Genomic DNA, 16,054 nt, shown 5'->3' on the forward strand with positions numbered 1-16,054 from the left:
AGATAACTTTAATAAACAAAAACAAGCGTTGAGATTGGACATATTCCAGCAGATATAAAAATGAAGACAGAGATGTGTATAAAAACACATACATGCACAGATTTATGTGTTCGGGTCAAAATTGAAACATTTTTAAGTGTAAAAACACAATTAGTATTCTTACACATCCATATATAAACACATAGTCACAATATGTGCAATGCAAGGGCATTAGGAAGACAATAGTCATCCAAAGACATAATGTTTTTCAAACATAGTAGTCACTGCCATCCATCTTTAAAAAAACATACATTTTTAGTGGTAGTTGAGCATTCAGATTTCCATCATCTAAACTTGCTTTCACTTCATTGTTGGTGGATTTGGGGATGTGTAAAACATAACATTGGACATTATAAAAATCAAGAAAAATCCATAGGCAAATTCCACCCTTATAATTTTCTCTATCTTCTTCTTTATTTTCTGGTCTTATTTGAGGGCTGTCCAAAAAGGCATGTGTGCACATTTTCTCAATCATTTATGTGTGGTGGCATTCTGAGATATATGTTTATGAAAGAGTTGTATTTTTTTTTTCAGTCAAACTCCCTCCACAGTTGGCTTCCAATTTCCTTATAAAAGATGTAGTTTTATAGTTTTTTTTTCCTAAAACTTTGTCAATTTTTTAAGCTTCAAGAGCAAATTGCATAAACACATATTATTATTTAACTTTATAAAATGAAAACAAAAAGTGTTTCTCTTTTGATCAAGAACCACTGTGACTTGATGTAACCACACGGTACATATAAAACAGTCAAAGACTGCCACCATCAGGCACAAGGGTGAGTTGAATTTTATGGATTACTTTTAATCATGTACACATCTAAACATTCATATTTTTCAAAAATACAAATATGTACTCATAAAATATTTTTTATGTCTGCACACAAGCATATGAATTCGTAAACTTGTGCTGGGCGGATTGATCTAAAATATTGATTGTATCGATCTCAAGTTGGTATCAGATCGTTACCGGCCCGCAGATATTGATATTTCCACTCTTGTTTGAAACTTTTCTTTATCAGCAAAAATGACTCAGCCTAGCCGCTGCCTCACACTCTCCCCAGTCCTGAGATCTCAGCAGCAGATCTCACAGTGCATGTATGCAGGCGTTCACCCTGTTTCCACTCAATTTGAATGCTGAGGTTTTTTTGACAAGTTACTTTTCACCTGTTTTTATTGTTCTATTTAAAGACTAAGAAGTTACAAATTATTTATTTTTATGTCAGTTGTTTTTTTTTTTAATCGTTTACACATTTTGATTTATTTTTGTTTCATAGTTACTTGTGTCTTTTGGTTTGTTGACTTTTTTGCATTCACTTCGTCACTTCTTTTTTGATTTCAGAAAGGTTTTATTTAACTAAGCAATTTTCCATTTCATTGAAAATATTATGCTTATTATGTTTTTATGTTTATCAACTAATTTTAAAAAATAGAAAATTATACAAAAATTAAAAACAATCAAGATGTTGAGGTTCATGTCCCATCCACTGCATTTACTAAAAATATTGATGTTGGTATTGATTTCAGCGATATTTAGAATCAATATTGCCCAGCCCTAACGTAAACCAACAAAGCGCCACATAATACAACTATGTGTGTCCTAATATGGGCATACAAACCAACACACAATATATACAAAGCCATTTACAAAACTTTAAAGGATGAATCATATCTTTACTCATTTCAATGTCTGTCTTAATGCTGAGGGGAGTAGATGTGTTAGTCTGGGTGAGTAATTTACAGGAATGTATGCTATACTAATACCATACTAGTAATACTAAAAAGTAAAGAGAAGGTGAAGTGCTCAACTGCACTGTTCAATGGATCATGGGAACAAAAGACCATCACAGTTGACTCTGTGCACTTGTCTTTTGACCTGTTCTCGTGTTTGAAAATCAGGCAATTCAAATTGAAAGGAACATCTCAAACGCACTTCTGTAGAGCACCACTTGGGAGCAGCAGAGTCTTTAAAACTTCTCAGTGACTTGTCTGCTTAAGACTTGTCTAAATCTATCCATTTTCTTAGGGTTGCTGGGGCTGCCAAAGCCTGTCCCGGCTACTGTTGGATGAAGGCGGGGTACATGTAACGGGGTGAAAAATGTTTTATTTTTGGAAGTTTTAAATTCTGAGGGCTATTGAACATTAGAAGGTATTGAAGGCAGGTGTGCCTGATCAGAGACCCTTTTTAAAAGAACAATCAGTCTACAGCAGAGAGTCGACGGCTGGGAGGAGCGCGGCGGTAGAGCCTGCGCCGGGTCGACGGCCGGGAAAGCGCGGCGGGAGAGCCCGAGCCGGGTCTACGGCCGGAAGAGCGGCGGGAGAGGCTACGCCAGGTCAATGGCCAGGAGAGCATGGCGAGAGAGCCAGTGCCAGGTCGACGGCCGGAAGATCGGCGGGCAAGCCAGCGCCGGGTCGACTGGCGGGAGAGCGTGGCGGGACAGCCAGCGTCGGGTCGGAGAGTTGCGTGTTGAACCGTTCCCCTGGATGGAGCAGCTCAGGGGAGGAGAGTCCCAGAAGGGCAGCCGAGCCAGGAGCCAGACAGTGGTCAGCGGGGGAAGCGACGAAAAAGCAGCAGAGGGGTGTGGTCACAATGCACCCCTCTCTGAGCTAAGTACCCCTCTGTCATTACTTTCATTCTGTTGTTTTATATCTACCCAGGAGAAATAGTTTTAGTCGTCGCGGCTACTTTTTAATAGCATGCTTTGATTTGTTTTATTTATTGTGTATTTTTATCTTTCTATGTAGCCTGAAATTTTAACTCAAAACTCTGGTGTTTTTATCTTTGTACCAGAGGCTCCTGGCTCCAACACGGATTGAATACGGCTTCCTCTGCTGGACAAAATAAACTGTCTTTTAACCCCCTTCTTAAACTGTCGTCCTGGGTCCTCTGTCTCCACACACCTCCAGATTTAAGAATCCTACCGACCTCCCCCGGCCTTTCTTACATACACCCTTGATAGGTCTCCAGTCTGTCGCAGGACTGCACAATCACTCCTACAGAGGGACCATTTAACCTATGAAGCATGTTTATAGACTGTGGGAGGTAGCCATATTACCCGGACAAAACCCACAGATGCACAGGAAGAACATGCAAACCTCACACAGACAGGTCAGACCTGGAGTTCAAACCAGGTCTGTGAGGCAAGAGCGGCAACCACTACGCCACTGTGCTGTCCACCTGTGGAATCAGTTTATTTATTTGTTCTAGGATGTTCCTCTTACACTCCAAACAACAATTATTGTGACAAATTACTTATTTAAATAGATGTAATTAACTTTAAAAGTAAAATACTTTTTAAACTTTCTTGCAGGAGGGTTAGAAATAGGAAGTGTCTATTTTCCTTGATATTCATGAATTAATCTTTCTTAGAATTGCCCTCTCTAAATGAAAACACTTCTTTATTATTAGATGTAACATGTGGTTATGATTTCAGCTGCATTGTTTTATTGCATTAAATCTGTGTCACTTTTTGCTTGTCTTCTGCTTTCATCCCCGTTTTCTCCCTTTTCCAAGCACATCATTTTCTCATTATAATGCTTGCTTTACTTACATCTCGGATGACACGTGTTACACAAACATAACATTGTCTACAGATAGTTACATAACATGTTTATACAGTACATTAAGTAAAGAGCCTTTATTTTCAACAACTCCCATGTCTGGGATTTGAAAGTCTGTTTGTCTCATTTACACCACATTGCACTATACATTTTCAGGATTGCTTCATCTCGGTTTACGAACGACTCTTTCTCAAATTGGAACATGGAGCCATGAGGCTTGTTAGTGCACCACCCAGATCCCCAAGAACGTCTGGATCAAAGTTAATAAATGTGGAGAAAAACTTTTGTTGAACAAGAAGATGATGAAAGAGTTATGAAACTTTCAGAAATATGACATAAGGATTCTCGTGTATCATTCCTGTAAAGTGTGTTTGTGTGATGCTTTATTCCTCAAAACTGACCTAAAAGTGATCAAATTTCAACTAAGCAAAAAGTCGTTAACTTTATCAAAGAAAGCAAGTGGACGACTATACAACATAAGAAATCAAAATTATGTGTGTTGAAAGTTCTTTGATGTGCTTGAAGGTTTATGTACAGTGTGATGATGGATGCCCCCCCATTCCCCCAAAAAAGGACTTTACCTTCAACTTCATCAAAAGTCTTGAAAACATTTTGCATAGGATTCAACCACAAAGCTCAGCTCACTGTATAAAGTGTAAAACACTGTAGGAAGTTATTATCACTTGTTTGACAATGTCAGTTGATCTCCAGAATTTGGCTAAATGTTGCCCAATTTTTCTTAGATCTTTTGCCCTGGACCCTGTTCTGTTTCTTTTAGGGCAGTCTGAGAGTCTGGTGTTACCTGGAGGGATGACATTGCTTCACAAACTTTTATACCTGGCCAGGACATGTTTACTACTACAAAGGATTCAAGTGCAACATCCATCCGTTACACACTGGTGCAGAGAGAAGTTTAAAGGTTCTCCAATGGAACGCCTTACACTGGTCCCTTGCGCCCGTCTCAGGCCAATTAGTCTACACCAGGGGTGTCAAAGGCCTCGTGGGCCAGATTCCTGCTGGTTTTCCAGAAACCCTCTCCTATTTGCTCTTGATTGGGGTCGACTCCTGATCCCCTTCAAGATTCCTTACTTCCCCGCCCATGTGTTGAAGTGTCCTTGGGCAAGACACTGAACCTCAAATTGCCTCTGGAGGAAGGTTGGCGTCAGTGTTCAGCAGCAGAGCCACCATCAGTGTGTGAATGGGTCTGTGACTGCAGTTTGGGCCTCCAAGGAAGGTGGAAAAGCGCCATTTAACATCTGATTGCCTGGATCAGGTGTGTTTAGCCAATAAGGAGCTTCAATGGCAAGATGGTTGGAAAACATGTAAGACACTGGCTCTCGAGGCCTGGATTTGGACAACCCTGGTCTACACTGTCTCCATAGTCTCTCCAGTTCGTCCAACCTCCACTTTGGCCTCCAGAGGAGCAGTTTGTCCTGCCACCCCCATGACTTAAAAATGCAAAACTTTGGCAATCAGGCCTCATGCACTCTACTTCCTTCACTAAGTCCTTGTAAAATGCATGTTTGTGTCAGAAAAGATGTTATGTCTTCCAAAATTAAACTTTTTAAAATAAAATAAAATGTTAGCAATTTTTGCTTTACTTGTTATATGTTCATGAAATGAAAATTTAGAGTTGATGCTTTACTCAACTGTAACAAATTTGCCGTAACAAATTACAGAACTTTTATTAATTGATCCAGTCTTTCATTTTTTACAGTTTTTTGTTTCTCTTCCTTTTTTCCACGAAATTGACTCATCAACGCACTGGAAATGGAACTCCTGCTCAAATTAATTTCAATTTTATTTATATAAGCCAATATTTAAAAAAAAACTCATTGGGCTCCATGCCAGTAATTGTACAGAAGCAGAAGATCGTTCATAAAATATAAAAAATAGTTGATTGCTAAACTAACAAAGCAAACTAAATGAAACTGGTTATCCCTGCCCTTAGATTCTCCATCATGGTAAGGAAAAACCCCTAAAAACAAAAACCTGATTCCAGGAAAAAGGAAGCCTTAGGGATACCCACATGAACTGGAGATCCTCTCCCAGTTCTGTTATAATGATGTCTATCATAATAATTGTCACAGGGCAACCTCAAAAGATGCCGGGGTGGCAACTGACCAATGTCCACTTTTAGAGAAATCCTCCAGATGCCGTAACATTTGAACTTTTCGTAAAATCTCTGAAACCACCTTGCAGTGTGTGTGATTACAAATGGCTACATAGTGTCAGGAGTGCCCCTTTGGTCATCGGCGGGAGCCATCGTCTGAATACTGACTGCACTCAATCTGCCATCAACACCAGAGCATAGTGTTTGGACAGCTCCACACCTGATTCTCATCAGTTCATCAGCAACAGGACATTTAAGCAGCACTCAGACTACACTCAGTGCGAAGTATTGCCTGTGTCTTTCTATCAGCATACTGAGCGGTTCCCTTTGATCACCTGTTACTGGACCCGGCTTTGTTCCTGAATCTGCCTGGTCTGACCTTTTGCCTGGATATTTACTCTGATTTAGCTCTATGGACTCTTAGTTTAGCCTGGCTGCTATCTGCCTGTCTCTTTCGAATAAACCTCCTGCAACTGGAACCAGCTGTCTGCCCGTCTGTGACACCTTAAGAATTTGCTGAAAACCCTCTGTTTAAGTTGCCACGCAGCCGCATTTTGGGATTTGTGACCGTAGTCTTAATGTGGAAAGCAACCTAAGTGCACACAGTGACAAAATGTGTTCCTGTGTGAGCACTGATAAGACTGAGCAAAGGTCAAATGAAGAAAATGACTTAAGTGTACCTTCACTGTACATCTGTTAAAAATGATGACAGACCTTTTCAAGTCTTCTAACTAATGATTCTCACATAAAGCTGTGACTTTGATGAAAATTGCTTTCATGGGTCTCTACACACAATAGTAGCCCCCTACCTGACATGCCCTGGTGAGGATATATGTCAGTGTTGTAACTTCATACTCTAAAGTATCCGTCTGCCCTTCACAGGTCACATTCTTTTGCAACAGTGGAGAACATATCAGGCTATAAAAGACAAAACACAAGGTTAATGAAGAAAGTAAAGTTAAAAAAAGAGAAGAAAAGATGAAAAATTGACAGAAAAATGAAACGAATAGAATGAAAAAACAGAATTATGAGAATAAAGTTTGTTTCTGACATGGTTCTGGCACGGTTCATCCATCCCATCATGCACATTCCTAACTGACGTGCTCACAGAGCACCATTGTATTAGGTTGGATATTACTCATCCTTTGCTGCTATCTTTTCTATAACTACAGTCTTGTGCCCACAAAGACACACACACGTTTGGCCTTGGGCCATATCTATTGTGCAGAGTTATGGGCTGGCAGTTTTAATACCACCTGTAAATGATTCTCTGTTGTACCGGGAGAAGGTGTGAACTTCAAAAGATAGGAGATGAGCAGAGAGGCGATGGGGGAGAAGATATAACACTGTGTTTTGATGATGTTTGACCTGTGGTTGAAAGGGTCAACATAGCTCAGGGAGTGAGTGACACCTTGGCCTTTTCCACCTCATCTGTCTAATGCAGCAGACAAAAAGCCTTTGAAATGATTAGACTTTGGTGTCTGTGGTAAAACGAGCCCTTTTGTCGTCCGGGATTTTCTTTTGAAATTTACCTCATTTAAATCAAACTACTTTGACGTGAGAAGAACAGCATATTTAGAGGATAAAAATCAAAGAAGTCTACGGACACAGAAGAAAAAACATACCTATTAGGAATGATAAGATTACCCTTCTTATCAATACTATTTTGTATACAGTGTTTGTTCGCTATATTGTGAAACTCGTAGACTTTTTAAAGTAAATTTTTCATACATCTCCAATCGTGAGCAGATGTTTATTTTCATTATATATATAAGTGGAGTTAATTTTCTATGAAGGTTTGATGCACATTCACACCAGCCATTTGGTTGACTCTCTGGAATGCCCTAAAAGCCCATGGTTTTCACAGTGGCCTGGTACTACTAACTACTAATACTAGTGCATATCCACCACCTAGAGTTAAAAGAGGCTTAGTGTGAAATGTCAATGCAGTACAAATCTTGCTCCAGGTTTTTTCTTTCACTGCTATATTACAATTTTTTAAAGATTTGGTGTCATGGAATTCCAGTCAGGCACAAACCACAATTATGAATTTCTCTTCTATTATCAATTTTCGAACGGTTGGGATTTCCGTGAGTCAAAGGGACACTATCCATATGTCACTACCAAATCCTAGTCCCTGATTGGTGAAAGTTTAACCTCATTTAACTTTCATTATATCTTCAATGGCTACGTGTGTTGAATGTAGAACTAGGATCAAGGTCTTAAAAATGTGTGTACCGTAGCTACGTGTGAAAGGACATGGAAGCTCGAAATGTTCTTGTTTTGCGCGCTTACCTAGAGTTTTTTTAGTAAAGATGATCACAGAGGGTAGTGAATTAATGTGAAAATGTTTGCGTGTGTCTGAGAAAAATGTTTTAAATGTATAGTGGTGTGTAGTCTATTATTGTTGTTATTATTTCTATCCCCTATATGTACAGCGATGAATGCACTTTACTATTACACATTTGAAACACATTTCACAAACACATTAAAAAAATCCTTTACACAATCAGCTGTTGTCACTTGGTGACAACAAAATACCGCCGAAAAAGTGACCAGAGGAAAGGATAAGGAGTCTGAGGTCCTCCAGAATTTGCAGGACTATTAAAGAATTAATAATGGTATTGTTGCATCTTCTACAGAGTGAGCTTCTGGGGGGTTGGATGCACTGACGGGAACAGGATCAACAAACTGGTGCAGAGATCCAGTTCCATTCCCTTCTAGGACTGTGGTGGGCGATAGGAGGATGTTATGGAAACTGAAATTCATCATAAATAATCCTCTTCATCATCGTCTTTCACATGAGATAATGGGAACTATGGGGAGGTCCATCAGTCAAAGACGTTAACACCTCACTGCAGAAAGGAGCGCATTTGACAGATCTTTCTTACTGTTGGCTGTTGGACTACAACGCCTCATAGAAACTGGATAATTTTTGTTGTTACCGTTTTTGAAGTGTTACTTATTATCTATCTGCCATTAATGCACCTATACTGACTCCTGGGTGACAATAGTGGGATTTTTACTTTCATTATTGTTTAAAACTCTGATGATTAATAGCAAAATGATCAGATTTTAAGTTTATTTTGGGGTTTTAAAGTCCTTTTAAATGTCACGTGTACTCTTGGCACTGTATGTGTACTGCGTAATGATTGTGTTCTCTCTCTCTCTCTCTATCTATCTTATCTATCTGCCTTCTCCTGACAAGATGGGGTTACTTTTTGTTCCTCACATAGGAACCTAAAAACCTTATGTTTAGCCAAATTAATTTCTAATGCCAAAATGAGAAAGAATTTATCAATGAAAATACTTTTTTTTTTTTTTTTTGAAACTCTGTGACAAGTTTTGCTTTCAGCGTCAGTCTGTGCTTTCTACAAGGAAAATATCCATTCATATGGTGTGAGCAGCTACTGAGAAGTTAATGATGGAAACATTCCTCCCAAGAACCAACAGGGACAGCTGTGAAGAAGTGGCGTGTGGATTTTGGGAAAGACAGAATTTTCCAAAGTTTCTTTGAGCCCTACATGGAAAACATGTCTCCATATATGCACTATCACAGGCAGGAAGCCAGTGTTGTAGCATGAGAAATGTATTTTTCCAGTGTTCTCCTTACACTTAAATATGTTGAATATAGATTTCAGATTTATTAAGGAATAATAATAACAATACGTTTTATTTTTAAAGTGCTTTTCAAGGAACTCAAGGACACTGTACAAAGTAAAAGTCAGTAAATTCACAAAAATATTAAATAAAAACACAATAAATTGTAGCTGAAAGAAAACTGAAAGTGAATCAGAGTGAAAAAGCAGATTATAACAGATGAGTTCTGAGTTTGATATTGAGGGTTGGTGGATCGTCTATGTTATGGAGATCAGGAAGAAGGGAATTCCAGAGTTTGGGAGCCGAGCAGTTCTGTAAAATCACTAACCACAATTTCCCAAAATCGCTTTAGCCACAGCTGCTCCCATGAAGCTTGCCGCTCCATGGCTTGAATAAGACGCCGACCAACGTCTCCTTTGATAGATGATGATGAGTCCTAGCGCCATGGCAGAAATTTGAAGACAATTTTTATATAATATTGACCATTCTTCCAAAAGCGCATTGGTCAGGTCACACACTGGTGTTGGTGGAGAAGGCCTGGCTCCCAGTCTCCACTCTGATTTTTTCATTTACAAAAGGAAAAATAATCTTGATTCTAAATTGTTTTTATTATTTGTTTCGAGAAGGACATTTCTTCCACTGTACAAAATCTCAGGCTGTTGTGTTGTCTCATTCGGAATTTCTTTTTTATGAAAGCTGAAAATCATCAGCTGGAAAAATCTTTATGAGAAATGTATAAATCACTGCTCACTCATTGCAAGGACTCCATCTCACAAATGTGGTTTCTCTCTACAAAGACTACACAAAGGTCTGCTAAATAAATACATTCATCCAGAACATTCCATCCCACTTGACCTTTACTCAGACAACACATGCAATTCATTTATAATGCTTTTCAGATATGAATGGTATAAATTACGTTAATGACTTTTCTCTGTACCCAGTCTCTGCATCTCAACCACATCTGCCATCAGAGTTTCCAGTTACCAGCTTCTAAATTCTGCAGAAACTTCAAACCACTGCTGTAAATCAAATAATTTTACACACAAGCTCCATTTTTCTCCAACAGCCACGGTCAAATCCTGCCTCTTTGGCCTTCTTCCTTTGATTGTATCTATCATCACTCTCCTCAGTCACCACTAGAGAGAGCTGGGAGTAAAGCCGCTACTCTTCCGCATTGAGAGGAGCCATTCGAGTTGGCTCGGGCATCTGGTCCGGATGCCTCCTGGACGCCTCCCTGAAGAGGTGTTCTGGGAGTCCCACAGGGCAAAGGCCCCGGGGAGGACCCAGGACACGCTGGAGAGACTATGTCTCTCGGCTGGTCTGAGAACCCCTCAGGGTCCCCCCCCCCTACAGGACCTGGAGGAAGTGGCCGGGAAGAGGGAAATCTGAGCATCTTTGCTTAGACTGCTAACCCCAGGACCCGGTCCCAAGGGGATGGTGCCATGTGATTTAGGTGGCAATCATTAATCTGATGTGGACTGTAACCATCTGAACATGTTGTCCCTGTCATAAAATAGTGAATCAGCTGTACATCTTTCAATAGAGTGCTTGAAGATTTCTACATGTGCTTTGTGGATTTGGACAACACATTTGATCTTTTTCTTTGCAGTATTCTCGGTGGAATACGAGCACTGACCGGTCTCTGTACATCTAGAGCAGGAGTTTGATTTGTACCAGATTCTGTAAATGATCTTTACAAGTACTATATATATATATATATTGGAGTTCTAGTTTGCTAACCATAGGATTTAATCCCTACTTTTTGGCAAGTTGTGTTGCCCTATTAACTCTTTTGAACCACAACCATCATTGTGTACTAGTGCAGTTTGTAGTTGAGTGAATGTGACTTAGCACCTCAAAGTCAGAGTCTATGATTTTTTTACTGTAAAAAGATGGGTTTCCCTCTCCAGGTTGGTGGAAAGCTCCTGCCCCAAGTGTAAGAGCTTAGGGATTCTCACCTTTGACCTTAGGGTCTGATCTGTGAGTGTGAGAAGGATAGAGTGTGGAATTGACAGGCGGATAAATGCAGCAGCTGCACTAATGCAGTCGCTGTTTCAATCCATTTCGGTAAAGAAGGAGCTGAGCCAAAAGACAGCTATTGATTCACTGGTCAATTTATGCTCCCACCCCCACCAATAGGAATGAGCTTTGGGTACTGACCAAAATGACACAATCTTAGACACAAGTGGCTGAAATAAACTTCTTGTGTGGGGTGGCTGAGTGCTTCTTTAGAAATGGAGTACAGAGCTCAGAGGAGAGAGCTGAAAAAAGAGCCACTGCTACTACACCTGGATAGAACAGTTGAGGTGACTCGTACTGCTCCTGCGGCCCAGCTCCAGATAACTGGAGGAAGATGAATCGATCGATGGGTGATTTGACAAATGAAAATTATTTATTTGCTCCTTCAATAAAAAAATATGCAATTTTCATAAAGTCAATAAATATGATGTTAAATGTATTAAAATAAGTGTATTTTATCAAGTCCAGTTTGATTTTTTTTTTTTATTTCAACAATTTGTCAGACATCTAGGTGTGTGGAATTTTTTTCTCTGCATTTGACCCATCCCCTGGGGGAGCAGTGAGATGCACACATATCATACTCAAGAAGCATTTGGTGGTTTAACCCCCTGACCCAACCTCTTAATGCTGAGTGTCAAACTGTGAAGCATTGGGTCCCATTTTTAAAGTCTTTGGTACGACTCAACAGTGGATTTGAACTTATGACCTTCCAATCCTTGGTCACGCACTCTACCACAAGCGTACTGAGTTGGTTTATTTGACCCTTGTGCTATCCTAGACATGTTTACATTAAAAGTGGAATAATCTGGACCCCCAAGGACTTTTTTTAATCTTCACTGGTGTCCATTGGAGACATAAAATCCTGTCCATCTTTGTCATGGGAGGGATCACACATCAATGTAAGGGTGGGGTCATCTGGACCACATAAAAAAAGCACAAGGGTTAATATAAAATGATGACTCTTAGCTTTTTGGATACATTTTAGGGGTAAAAAAAGTAAACCATCTAGAACAGGGGTGTCAAACTACTTTTGGTTCAGGGGCCACAATCAACTCGTCTGATCTCAAGTGGGCCATATTAAACCATTTAGTGGGCCTTTTGTTTGACACCCTTTCTCTAAAACCACTTAAGTTTCTTCATACTAATATTTTATAAATACATGTACAATTTGTATGAAAATGATCAAGTATAGCCTATATTAGTGTTAGATTTTATTGGTTCAATGTCAAACATAAAAAGTAATTATTATCTATTATAAAACCAGAAGTACATAAATGTTTCAAAGTTTTTTTTTTTTTTTGCTTTTTTTGGGAAAGTACAGAAAGGTTTCTATAGCATAACTTTGGCATAAGTGAACTGAGTTCTTAAAAAAATACATTAGCATTCATCCTCTTATTTCTTTGAATGACATTTGTACCTAAAGACACAGGGCAAATGTTTCTCCCCAAGACATTTTAAAAGAAAAAGTCATACTTTTGGGAACACCTCCATCTGCAGGGATGAGGGTCCCTGAGGGAAAGGTGCTCCATGTTGGAGAAAAATCCCCCAAAGTCTCTCTCAGTAAATGGCACAAAGTAATTAATCTCAAGCAGGGGTTTGCCCCACTCTTTGACATGACTGACAAAGAGTTTTTTTCAAAAAAGGTGTCTTACTGCCCCCCCTACACACACACACTCTCCCCTCAGGCCTGCTCCATCATGTTTGCTGCTCCTTTTGATGTTTTTCTCTTTCTTTTTTCTTGTCATCCCTCTTTTCTCGCTCTTCCACCTGCTTTATCTGTTCTTCATTCATCTGTCTTCTGGGTCCCCAGCATTGAAAAAAATAGATACCGTTGGGTGAATGTGAGCTTGATGAGTAAGATCTGATTGTAAGAAGATATGTTCATGTGGGGTTCCATGTGCTGCCTGAAGGCCTGAACTACTTTTCTCTCCATTTTTTTACATTCTATTGAGCTTTTTCATGGAAATTTCTCCACATCAAAGCTGGAAACATTGACTCTTGAGGGCAACGTATGCACACGCTTTGTTGGGGGGCAATTTCATTAGAAATATCCAACACGTGTTTAAACTTCTGCAGATAAAATCCAGGTCTGCTAATTTGTGAACCACGTGAACTCTAAAGTACTGAAGTTAAAGGCTTGAGGTAATGTTTTATTGAAACAAGCGACAGATAATTTTGAGATTAAATAGATGAAAAACATGATATGAATGGTTGGTGATATCTGACGGAAATAATTCAAGTATGATACAGAAATAATTTGAAAAAGCTTGTTTTGATAGACGCATATTTACATGTAGTTTGCAAAAAGTGTTTTTTCACAATTTAAAATGATAAACATGGAATTGTTTTTAATAATAATAAAAAAACATATTCAATAAAACGATTAATCTTGAAACACAGTAGCATGTTACCTCAATTTTTGCCTGTAAAAGTTTACATTTCAATAATAATGCAGAAAAGGTGGATAGTTTGAGGTTGTAGGGAAGGCTCGAGACCTTGCTAAAGCATTCACCTCTGTTAGCAGTTTTTCCAACAAGGTGGAATTGACGTGGATTGTTTTAGGATTTGCTTCATGTATATGTATATTTAACACAAGCACACATAAGGGCTCGTGGGGGTCTGAATTATCTGCAAGGAATGTTTGTGCTGGGAGATGTCTTACTTGTGCGTGGAGTTTTGACTTTTAAAGTAGTCCATAAAACCGACTTCTTATCCCCTATATCTGCCAGAAAGTCCAAGCTATGTCCACAATCATCACAAAATCGGCCTAAAACTGGTATATAGACTCCAGGAAACGGGCAAAACGTCTCCGCTTGTTTGCTGTCGGCTGGATTAATTCCATAACTTAACTGCTACCTGTTTATGCGGTCTTCACTTCACTCAACTCAACTCTGCAGAATCACTTCCGGGTCATCTCTGTGGTCGGAGTCTTTAACAGTAAATTATTTACTGTTTACAAGTGTTGGCGTCCACCGTACGAAATGCATTGGTTTTGGGTACTTCCTATTAGGAACATGAAGGGGGAGGGTTCATATGTCCATCAACTAAACAGTCTATGGTCAAACTTATAAAAGTGTTTCTTCAAACTTGTAAAAGTGTTTTGTTAAACTTGTAAAAGTGTTTTGTTAAACTTGTAAAAGTGTTTCGTCAAACTTGTAAAAGTGTTTTGTTAAACTTGTAAAAGTGTTTCTTCAAACTTGTAAAAGTATTTAGGTAAACTTGTAAAAGTGTTTTGTTAAACTTGTAAGTGTTTCTTCAAACTTGTAAAAGTATTTTGGTAAACTTGTAAAAGTATTTTGGTAAACTTGTAAAAGTATTTTGGTAAACTTGTAAAAGTGTTTTGTTAAACTTGTGTTTCTTCAAACTTGTAAAAGTATTTTGGTAAACTTGTAAAAGTGTTTTGTTAAACTTGTAAAAGTATTTTGTTAAACTTGTAAGTGTTTCTTCAAACTTGTAGAAGTATTTTGGTAAACTTGTAAAAGTGTTTTGTTAAACTTGTGTTTCTTCAAACTTGTAAAAGTGTTTTGTTAAACTTGTAAAAGTATTTTGGTAAACTTGTAAAAGTGTTTTGTTAAACTTGTAAGAGTTTCTTCAAACTTGTAAAAGTGTTTTGTTAAACTTGTTAAAGTGTTTTGTTAAACTTGCAAAAGTATTTTTTTTAAACTTGTAAGTGTTTCTTCAAACTTGTAAAAGTATTTTGGTAAACTTGTAAAAGTGTTTTGTTAAACTTGTGTTTCTTCAAACTTGTAAAAGTGTTTTGTTAAACTTGTAAAAGTATTTTGGTAAACTTGTAAAAGTGTTTTGTTAAACTTGTAAGAGTTTCTTCAAACTTGTAAAAGCGTTTTGTTAAACTTGTTAAAGTGTTTTGTTAAACTTGTGTTTCTTCAAACTTGTAAAAGTATTTTCTTAAACTTTAAAAGCATGTCTTCAAACTTGTAAAAGTGTTTTGTTAAACTTGTAAGTGTTTCTTCAAACTTGTAAAAGTGTTTTGTTAAACTTGTAAGAGTTTCTTCAAACTTGTAAAAGTGTTTTGTTAAACTTGTTAAAGTGTTTTGTTAAACTTGTGTTTCTTTAAACTTGTAAAAGTGTTTTCTTAAACTTTAAAAGCATGTCTTCAGACTTGTAAAAGTGTTTTGTTAAACTTCTTAAAGTGTTTTGTTAAACTTGTTTAAGGGTTTTTTGCAAACACATTTTTGTTTTGCCCTTCCAGGCCACTGTAGATTCTTGGTCAGTGAATTGGATCGTTCAGAATGGATCGATATCGACTATGAATCGTATCAATGACCATAAATTATGATGTGAATTGAATTGTTATTGCAACAAATCGTTAAACCCTATTAATCAGCAAACTTGTCCAATACTTTTGGAATGTAAAACAAAAGCTCCATGCAAGCAAAGAAAAGGCAAATATGAACTGCAGGTGGACCACTGGTGATTCTGTCCTGGGGGTAACCCTGATATAAATTTAAACTGCCTGTGCTTTATTTACTGGAGCCGCATCTGTGTTTACATCATTGCCTGGGAGGCTGTATATAAGCACGCACTGAACTGTCACTAAAACATCTGAATTAGAAAACATGGTATAAATCTGTTCCACTCTGTTGTAAAGAGGACAAATGTGTAAGAATTGTTCCCAAAAGTTTTACGAGGTTTTCCTAAATGGTTGTGTTAGAAAAAAGTGTATTTGCAACATTTTTTTCCAACTACATGAGCATGAAATCT

This window comes from Oryzias melastigma, linkage group LG3 (assembly GCF_002922805.2).
Source record: "Oryzias melastigma strain HK-1 linkage group LG3, ASM292280v2, whole genome shotgun sequence".
NCBI lineage: Eukaryota > Metazoa > Chordata > Actinopteri > Beloniformes > Adrianichthyidae > Oryzias > Oryzias melastigma.